The sequence below is a fragment of the Trichosurus vulpecula genome, chromosome 3 (assembly GCF_011100635.1).
Source record: "Trichosurus vulpecula isolate mTriVul1 chromosome 3, mTriVul1.pri, whole genome shotgun sequence".
Lineage (NCBI taxonomy): Eukaryota > Metazoa > Chordata > Mammalia > Diprotodontia > Phalangeridae > Trichosurus > Trichosurus vulpecula.
The window spans coordinates 64,085,670-64,096,340 of record NC_050575.1 but is presented as its reverse complement, the minus strand read 5'-3'; positions in this window follow the sequence as shown (position 1 = coordinate 64,096,340).

Below are 10,671 nucleotides of genomic sequence, written 5' to 3'. Positions count from 1 at the left end.
GAGTAGGCAGCTGGCACTACCTCTGTCCCCAGCCAGAGAGGGTTAGGTACTCTATGTTAGCACAGTAGTTTTTGCCTTGCTCATCACCAGGGAAGAGAGAAGCCCAATTCCTTCATTGGAGCCTTGTGGATGCATACTCAATTTCAGCCCAGCAGTCAATTAAAAGGCTTATATTCACCATTCTATATCACAGCTACCTAGAAACTGGTTCACCTGCCCCATATGGATTGGCAGCAGGCAGAGTGCACATTCATGGATGACTGGGGCCCTCTTGGACTATCCCTCTTTACTTACAGACTTGGCATCTTCTCTAACTACACAGAATCCTTTTCAAAAAAACAAAGCAAAACACCCACCACCAATAATATCTCCTAGTTCTTGACTAAGTCCTGCATAGGGAAAGTTGCCAGATGGTGGTGTCTTGATTAGAAGATCATTCAGTTTCCTCAACTATAAAATGAAAAGGTTGGACTATATAACTCTCCTGATAAGAATGGAACATTGTAAAGCTTAGGGGGCTTCTCTTTTCTCTGACGTGTCCCCACCTAGATGACCTACGAACTTCAGTAACTGACACAATTTTTCCTTTCTGAGAGACAATCACCACTTTCCCCATAAGCACATAGTGCCAGAAGGCTCAAACATAGATATCTTTATTTAGGAGTAGGTGTAATCCAATAGCACTATTTCCAGAATGTAGAGAAAATAGCAGTACCCGACAGTAAGTAATCCTCCCATCAGACATGCTTCCAGTACTGAGAACCTGGTAGGTTACTTCCTCCACATCCATGGTCCTCCTGAGGCATCTGATTGTTCTTGCAGAGGATACTATTTCTATCCTGCATTGTGATCCCTTTCTCTATCTTGTAATGCTTACAACTCTCTTTCCTGTAACTCTCCTCAGCTCCCCGCAGCTGCTGTTCATTCCCTTTTCCTAGGAACCAGCTTTCTAACACGGCCAGTTAGGGGTATAGGACCCCAGGCTCTTGGTGTGTGCTGAGTATATTTTTTTTTCTTCCAAAGAGAGTGCTTCTGGTTTTCTGAAATTCATTTTTGTTTGTTGATTCCCACAGTCCTAGGACTCATAGCAGCTCTCCCAATCTTTTCTTTCACCTTATAATCAGATCTCTCTTTTCACTTCCATGATGACTCACCACTGTTTGCACCTTGCCAGTCCTTAGGCAATACTATTTCCACCACTGAAGGTCCAGTGGCTCAGGGCAACACCTCATCTCCCTTTATTTTCCAGCCTAATGCAATTTCCCATAAGCAGCTAGACAGGGCTATTTAAATGACTTGGTACTGTTGACTTATACATCTAGAAGAGTGTGTGACTTTGGGCAAGTCATTTAACATCCAAGGGCCTCATTTTCCTCATTTTCAAGAAGGAAGGGTTGGACTACAAGGTTCCTTTTAATCCTAGATCTTTGATTCTGTTATCCTAAAGGAATAGGCACCCTAACTAGCTAATTCTGTACCCAAGTGGGCAAGAATATAAAATTACTTCCCTCTAACCATGGCTCAGGCAGCTAGATGGCAAAGTAGGAAGAACATCAAGGCTCAAGCCAGGAAGACTCATCCTCCTGACTTTAAATTTGGCTTCAGACACTTACTAGCTGTGTGACCCTGGGCAAGTCACTTCACCCTGTTTGCCTCATTGTAAAATGAACTGGAGAAGGAAATGGCAAACCACTCCAGAATCTCTTTCAAGAAAACCCCAAACAGGATCACCAAAAGTCAGATACAACTGAAACTACACAACCACAACAACAATAATCCACGGCTCAGACATACGGTCCTGTTTTTTCCTGACTAGCTGCTATTAAGGTGAGAGAGACAACATTGTGAGGGGAGCAGCTGTAATAGTAATTAAGGTGGGACTTTTTGCTGTTGACCTTTAATGATTCTGGCCTGTTTGAATGGGACGGATAAACTGGGATGTTTTTGTATTTCTCAGCACTGAGAAAATTGGGAGCCATTGATTTGTATATGATGTGATATTGGGGGTGGGGAACTTCTCCACGCCCAGCCTGGGTGAGGTCGAGGTCCTGAACAGGAAACATAAGCACAGAGGTTAGCGGTCTCTCTCAGAGCTCTGAGCCACAGCAGGAGTGGCGAGTGACTCTGGGCCAGCCATTATAATGAGCTCCCCGGCTGAACACCCAGATGTTGATAACTATGAATTGTATTTGCAAATGAAAAGGACCTGGGCTCGCAGCATTCTGTGAGCTGGTTGTTGTTGGCTTTATGCCCTCACAGCGGCTGCTAGCCGGATTGTTGATACAGCAACCTCTGGTCCACCCTATCCAAGGTCAGTATTCTGCTGTGAATTCAGGCTTCTGTTCTTTGCTTCTTTTGTATTTGCTCTTTTCTGTGTTAAGTGAAAAAGATTTGAGACAGCTATTACCTTGTGATTTTCAAAAGATCAGGAGAGCAAGCCACCAGAATTCAAGAACTGGAGTCTATACCAACATTTGCGGGAATCCAGATGATGGAGAGAGAGGTCCCTGAGTGACTTGATTGACCTAGCCTAGCAGTAGCAGGGATCCACCCATCCATCCATTGCCCATAGTGCCCTTGGAAGTGAAGTGGTTGGGCAAATGTTATGTAGAAACCCAGTTAAGTCTGAGTCTGCCCTCCTTATAGACTAAGTTGGTATAGGGGAAAGTATGCCTCCAGGGGTTGGGGGGAAATGTTTTTACCTTCTATTATTGCCGTATTTTTGCAGTAAAGATCACTTTGTAAAAGAGAAAGAAAGCTGTGTACTTTTAAAATATTTTTCTGTACCCCTCATTTTTGTACAACACCCTCACTATTAAATTCCCCTCCACCTCTAACATTTTTGTGTTTTAAGCTTCCTTCTTTTTCTAATGACCAATGACTCTTATAAATGTGACTCTTTTCTCTTGGCTGTGATGAGGTATTATAGATCTTCTTACCTCTCCTCAGGAGGGTGGTCTAGTCTGCACACTGACCCAAGCTCATTCTGGCATCATGGCCAAAAGAACATGGAGAGTGTGTGTGTGTGTGTGTGTGTGTGTGTGTGTGTGTGTGTGTGTGTGTGTGTGTGTGCGCGCGTGCACGCGCGCACATGCATTATGTGTGTGTGTATTATGAGTGCATATGTGTCTATGTGTGTGTATATATTATGTGTGAGTGTGTATGTGTGCATGTGGGTGTGTGTGTTGGCAGTGGGGGAGGTAGAGTTCTTCCACCTCGGAAGTGTCACACCTTTCTTTGACCTCTGCCCATAGTCCCCTTTTGCATAATATCTCTCAGTTGACCTGATTCTATAGGTTCTCATTTGAGCTCCAGGTTCTTCTCTTGGAGGTAGGATTTAAACTGGATATGCTTAAGAAAGCACGGAAGAACAGAGGATGGGTATGAAGGATTACAGTGAGAATGGTGCCCAGCCAAAGGACCATCAAGAACTTTCTCCTGTGTAGCTCACCAAGAGAGCAGCAATACTGCCCCAAAGGGAAGCTACGTGAGGACTCCACAAAGAGAAAAAGCACTTCCAGGCCCTGAAGGAGCAGGAACTGGGAATTATGTCACACCACACGTGTCTTCATTGTGGCTCACTGCTGTTGTATTCTGTTTTCGAATGCCCTTTTCCTATGGATGTCAGATATATTTGAGGGAGAAGGTGACCTGGGTCATGGGGGGAAAGGAGAGGATGTTTTTGTAACCATTGTTATTGCAAAGCCATTTGAATAAAGTTTTTTTCTAAGACCTAATGAATGCACTGCTCTTGTTTAGTCATGTCCACCTCTTTGTGATCCCATTTGGGGTTTTCTTGGCAAAGACACTGTAGTGGTTTGCCATTTCCTTCTCCAGCTCATTTTACAGATGAGGATACTGAGGCAAACAGGGTTAAGTGACTCACCTAGGGTCACACAGCTACTAAGTATCAGACCTGTTTTGAACTTAGGAAGAGTCTTCCTGACTCCAGGCCCAGCACTATGTGCCCTATGGCACCAATGAATCCACTGTCCAATGAATCCACTATGATTGTTCATGGAAAACACACTGGTGGAAGCTCCTGGGTTGGCCCTAGAGCCCGAGGTAGCAGCTACACTCTGGGAACCCAAGAAGGATCTGCAAGTGCAAGCTGGGGGAGCAGCCCAGAGGAAATGCTACAAATCAATACCTATTGATCTATGAGCAATGGAAGGAGTAGTAATAGTTTACATTTTCATATTTCCATGAGGAATAAGGTCCTCATCTGATTTCTCATTGTGACAGGGAGATAAACTTGGGGAAGGGTATACCAGCAGAGTACAATCTTTGTCAGGTCCTACCAGGCTGGAAAGGCTTTGAATTAGCGATAGTCTGGATATATCTCTTGTGAGGATGAATAGGTAAGGGCTGGGAGGCTCATTACCAGAAGGTTAACAACCGGGAGATAAAGTTTTTAGTTGTGGTAACTCCTCAAGATAGTCTAGTAAGGCATGGAGGAAGGGTTGTGCTGGATGGAAGTAACCACCCCAATGTAATTTAGAATCCTTAGAGTATTGAAGGACGTTTCTAAAATGCTTTATGGTTATAAAGGACTTTCTTATCCATTGTACCATTTGCTACTCAATATCGCTCCTACCTTGTAGGGCAAGGAGTGCATTATTATTATTCCTATTACACATATGGTGAAACTGAGAGGTATAGTTGCTTACTAAAGGTCACAGATCTAGAACTACAAGGGAGCACAGAGGTCATCTAGCCCAGTGGTATCAAAATCAAATAGAAACAATCCCTGGGGGCCATATGTTGATTTAGAAAACCAACAGGAACATTATGTAGGTTGTACTGTATTTTAATTTATTTTGTTAAACATTCCCAATTACATTTTAATCTGGTTCCTACAGCAGTCAGTGGAGTTTGACACTTTGATTTGACCCGGCCCCACCATTTTACAGATGAAGAAATTGAGGCCCAGAGGGATTAAGTAATTTGTCCAACGATCACACAGGTAATGACAGAGGCAGGATCTCATAAAGAATTATAGACTTTCAGAGTAGTCACAGTTGATACTGAGGAAACAGTCTATTCCACTTTGGGATAGCCCTTTCTGAACTCTCTGATTGTGACACTGATGGAAAACAATCAGAAAAACAGAGCAAAAAGACCACTCCACTTTTATGATTCCCAAGGTGTAAGGTTGGTTCACTTGGTTGGACAACACCTCGGCCCAAAACACAGTACTAGTTACTATGTAGAAGTAACCTGAGCTTGCAATCTATAGTGGGAGATAAATATTTGTTTAATACTATTTAGGGAGCACTAGATATGTGTATAAGGCTATACGAGACCCTATGGGGAAGACATTAGCATAGGAAATAGTTCTCTGCCCTCCAGAGGCTAATGGTCTTGGTGGGGGTCATGATAACATGAAAAAATTATTTACTACTTATGTTGGAGGTCAAAGATACATGTAGTTAAATAATGATACAAGAAAGTATATGCACCAAATGAAGTTTGCTGCTAAGACGGACCTTGCCTTTTTGTTATCCTTTTTTAAAAAATCCTCGAAGAACAGGGATGGCTTGTTAAAAAAAAAAAGAATCAATAAATATGGAGGGAACCTGAAGGAAAGAAAGGCAAGGAGAAAGGGGAAGGAAGGCAGGCAGGAAGAAGAAAGTGAAGAAAAGAACAAAGGAAAGTGTGAAAAGTATAAAAAGCCCTTTAGGACTTCATCATCAAACATTTATTGAGCACATATTCTATCTAAGAAAGGCATTAAGTTGGGAGCTAAGAGAGAGACACAGATCATGGATGGCTTCCTGAAGGAGGTGTCATGTGAATCAATCCTCAAAGAATGGGTGGGAATTGGAGAGGTAGAGTAGGACTGGAGAATGAATAGATGGAACAGAACATTTCATGTTGGATAGAATCAGCCTATGGAACCAAGATAGAAAGCTTGTTGACCCCACCAGAGTACAGTAGCTGCCTAATAACAGCATTTGTATAAAGCTTTAAGGTTTGTAAAGTGCTTTACAAACATCTCATTTGATCCTTATAACCTGCTTCCTGACTTGGGAGGTAGGTGCTATTATAATCTCCACTTTTTGGATGAAGAAATTGAAGCATACAGAGGTTTAGTGACTTGTCCAGGGTCACGTAGCTAGTAAATGTCTGAGGCAGGATTTCAACTTGGTTCAATTCTAGATTTCAAATCCTGCATTCTATCCACCGTGCCACCTAGTTGCCTGTAACCAAGGATCTTACCTATTTTTCCAGCATAAAGAGAGTTAAAAATTCCCAGGGTGGTGGGTTGTTTATTGAGAATAGATAGATGGCAAGTTTAGGAATTCAAATCATTAAGAAGAGACCATGGCATCTATACAAGAGATGAACACCAGGCCTGCTCAATTTTCCCCTGTGTCTTCTTATGCTTAAAGTCCGTATATTGGTGGGCTAGGAAAAGGGGCATCTTCCTTTCCTTTGGAGGATGATGGGAAGCTCTAAATTGCTTTTCCCTGGGATGAGAGTATTTGATAGAATCCTGTGAACATGAATACCCTCAACCTGGTCCTACAGCTGTTTCCAATCAACTCCTCCCTGCTTTGCCTGCCTTGGGGGTAAGGGAGGGTAAATGGGAGGGCAGGGAAGCCACAGTGAGGATAGGAAAGCGATCTGAGAAGGGAAATGGGGGATGTTGCAGAACACTTTCAAAGGCTGCTTCTGGCTGGCCCCAATTCTAGGGGCATGCCACCCTTTTGAAAAGTGCTTTCGGGTGAAGCTGTGGAGCAATTTAGCAGTGTTTTACATCTTGACCAAATTAAATTAGTTTGGGGGCCCTGGTTTGATTTTCATTCTCATTTGGTTAACTACAACCTTAACACTAATTTAGTAGACATCATGCTCTCAAAATACCTGGGGTCTAGCCCTGGCTCTGTTCTTGGGTAGCCTTGGGCATGCTCCTCTCTGGGCTTCAGGTTCCTCATCTGTAAAACGAAGGAATTGAGCTAGATGGTCTCTAAGGTCTCCCCTCTGTGGTCTAAGACCCCCTTCCAGTTCCAACATTTTCGATTCCAAGGTCTCTTTCACCTTTAACAGTCTAGGAGTCTAAAGTCATTAAACATCTTTATTCATTCATCCCTTTTATGGGTCTCTCTTGGTTTCATTAGCCTTCATTAAGGTTGACTTCCATCCACAGAAACAGCCATCATTAAGTCTTGTTGGACTTCTGTAAATCTAGTTAGGCATGGTTAAGTCTTCCCAGCACTCATTTGTGCCAAAGCTTTGCTGATCCCCACCAAACCCTTCTGAAGTCTGATTAGACATCATAAGCTTAATTGAGCTCATTACACTTGTTAAGCCTCATCGGGCCTCTCAAGACCTAAAAAAGCTTCATTAAGCTTTAGTAAGTTTGATCAGATGGAGTGTTGGTGCTGTTTAGTGATCTGTCTCAGCCTTGTTGGGTTCACATTAATATCATTTATGTAGGCACATAAGCTTTTAAGACTGGGGTGGGTGTGGGTGGGGATGTTAGAAGTCATTTATTTAAGCCTCATTTAACATTAGGACTACTTTTCAACTCCTTAGCTGTTCAGCAGGGTCAGATTAGTGTAAAAGTAAGATAACTGGGCCTCAGAGATAGGAGACCAGGTCCACCTTTCACTCACTTGATTACTGGGGACAAGTCATTTCTTATGTTTGGACTTGTTTCCTCATCTGTAAAATGTGGACAAGGTAAGTTCTAAGCAGGGGCATACAGTAGCCTGCTTGAACCCACAAAAAGATTGCAAAATTTTCACCATGAGCATTTACATCTTGTTGTTGGCGTTCAGAATTTTTTCAGTCAGGTCCCACTCTTTGTGACACCATTTGGAGTTTTCTCAGCAAAAGATGCTGGAGTGATTTGCCATTTCCTTCTCTAGTTCATTTGACAGATGAGGAAAATGAGCCAAACCAGGTTAAGTGACTTGCCCGGGATCACACAGCTAGTATGTGTCCGAAGTCAGATTTGAACTCAGGAAGATGAGTCTTCCTGACTCCAGACCCAGCACTCTATCCACTGTACCTCCTAGTTGCCTTTGGGAAATTGGCAAATGCTATAAAACCAGGACTTGATTTGTTGCTTTGCTGATTGTTTACTCCGCAAACAAGAAGGTGATGGAGAAAATGTTAATGATACAACTTAAACTGGAAAATGTGCTGTGTGTACATTTTCCTCCCTGAGAGAGCTGGTTGTTAAATATGTACCAGCACACTACTGGCTCTAAGTCTATAAATTTATTGAACTCTGTACTTGTTCAACTTTGTCTCTCACTCAGGTCTCAGTGGCATATGCCATTGGAGCATTTAGTCATGGTCATATGCTCTCTGATCTGCTATCTACATAAAATCATGGAATACTGAGCTGGAAGGGAACTTGGAACAGAGTATTAGATCTTAGACATCATCTTTTTGTTGTTCAGTCATTTCACTTGTGTCTGACTCTTTGTGACCCTATTTGGGGCTTTCTTGGCAGAGATATTGGAGTGGTTGGCCATCTTCTTCTCAAGTTCATTTTACACTGAGGCAAATAGTTAAATGATTTGCCCAGGGTCACACACAGCCAATGAGGCTGGATTTGAAGTCAGGAAGAGGAGTCTTCCTGACTCCAGGCCTGGTATTCTATCCACTGCACCACTTAGATGCTCCTTAAATTTCATCCATCATAACCCTTCTCTGTCCTATTTGACATGTCCATCTGTTGCCATACAAATATTCTGGTTTGTTTTCACTCATGTCATCCTCCTAATCAGCTCATAAAGTCTTTGAGGACCTTTATTTTGATTGTGTCTCCAAGATGCCTTACTTAGTCTGTGCTATGTATACATTAGTCATTTAATAAAGGCTTGCTGAACTCATTTGAATCAGCTTACTCAGAAGAGGAACTGATTTGAACTGAGTCCCTCTTGGTTAACCTTTGACAGATTTCATTAACCCCCATTAAATCATGGGAGGTGTTATTACACCTCTAAGGCTTGTAAATCTCAGCTCAGCCCAGTTAAGTTAAAACTCGGTTATAAGGCTGGCTATGCCTTGTTAACCCCATTAAACCCTATTAAGCTTTCCAACTAGAGCCTTAATGACTCTTAGGAATCTTGACTGTTTACTAAGCCCTGTTAAGCCTCATTAAACTTCAGTAAATCTAGTTGAATGGGACAAGGGCAAGTGTCTTGGCTAGTGCCTATTTTAAGTTCCAAAAAACATCAAGGCATGAAAATGTCTGAGTTCTTTGGTTTCTGGTTCCATTTCTAGTTATGGGACCCTCACATACTCAGAGATTCACTCACTTGAAAGGTGGTGGGTGGCTTTCTGAATTCTTTCCATTTCTAAAGCTATGATTCTATAATTACTTCCACCAAAAACTGAGTCTGAGCACTCACCCTTCATGCACAATTGGCCAAGTCTTGGCCACTATCTTTCGTGAATCACTTTATCTATTCTGGGTTTCTTCTCCAGTAAAACTAGTGCCTGGATTTCTAAGCTCCCTTCCAACTCTAAACATTTCGATCACAAATAAGGATCACCTGTTTCCTTAGGTTATGTTATATACATGGCTCCCTGAGAAATACTGGCTAAAGCCATCCTCGTGGAGATCTAATATGATGGAGTGATCTCCAGACTTAGTATCAGGAGCTCCCCATTCAAGATATGGCTATACCTCTTTAGGAAGAGCTAGATGACAAATTATGTAACTTCTCTGGGCTTCACTGTCCTTAAAGCCATATCCCCAAGTCCACAATGTCACGTGCGATTTTCCTAGTTGCACTGGGCATGACAAGTGTCATGGAATTATTTTTAATAATAAAATATTTTTAATCCTAGGATACAACTCCTTTCCCAGGCTACCACCACTTCTTCCTATGGGTAGTCTCACACTTTACTCGAATATAAGCCCCTTGAAGGCAGGGACTACTTCACTTTGATATTTGTATTCTCAGCCACTAGTACACTGCCTGACCATAATCAATGCCCTTTAATTCATTTAGTTGAAAAACTGGAACTAAGTTTACAAACTAATTTACCCTGTTTATGCTCAAACTGGGAAGCTACAGGTACTGGCTGCATGGGAACAAGACCATGGAAGGTCTTAGCTTCACCTGTGCCACAACAGCTCAGTAGGGTCCAATGGCTGAGTTCAGCATTTATGAAGCCCTGTTTGAATCTAAAGAATGCGGCTGAAATTAGTCTTGTAAGAAACCCTGAAGATCAGGTGCTATAAAGCCCCGTCCCACCCCCTCAATCACTGGATAAACCTGAACATCAACAAGAGAGTTTAGACTCATTTTAAGCTAAAGTCTCCCTCCAGATCAGAGGTCCTAGCTTTGAAACCAGGAAGATTTGTGTTGATGTTCTGCCCCTGACACATGCTATGGGTAAGTCACCTAACTTCTAAGTGTCCCCAGACAACTCTCAAACTATAATTTGCACAGCAGTTGCTGATCTGAATTAGTGGAGGGGGTTTGTTCCTTATGGGGAGTGACTTCCTTATATTGATGAAATCAGTGATATGGTAGGGAAAGAGGGAGTACTACACAATGAAAAATTATACCAATTATAAGCCTTAGGTTATAGCTAGATTAGAGAAAAAAGAAGGGTGTGTTTGGATGAATATTGGCATATATGACATTCTCCATTCCTCCCGCCAAAACTGAACTAGGTTCTACTGATAATTATATC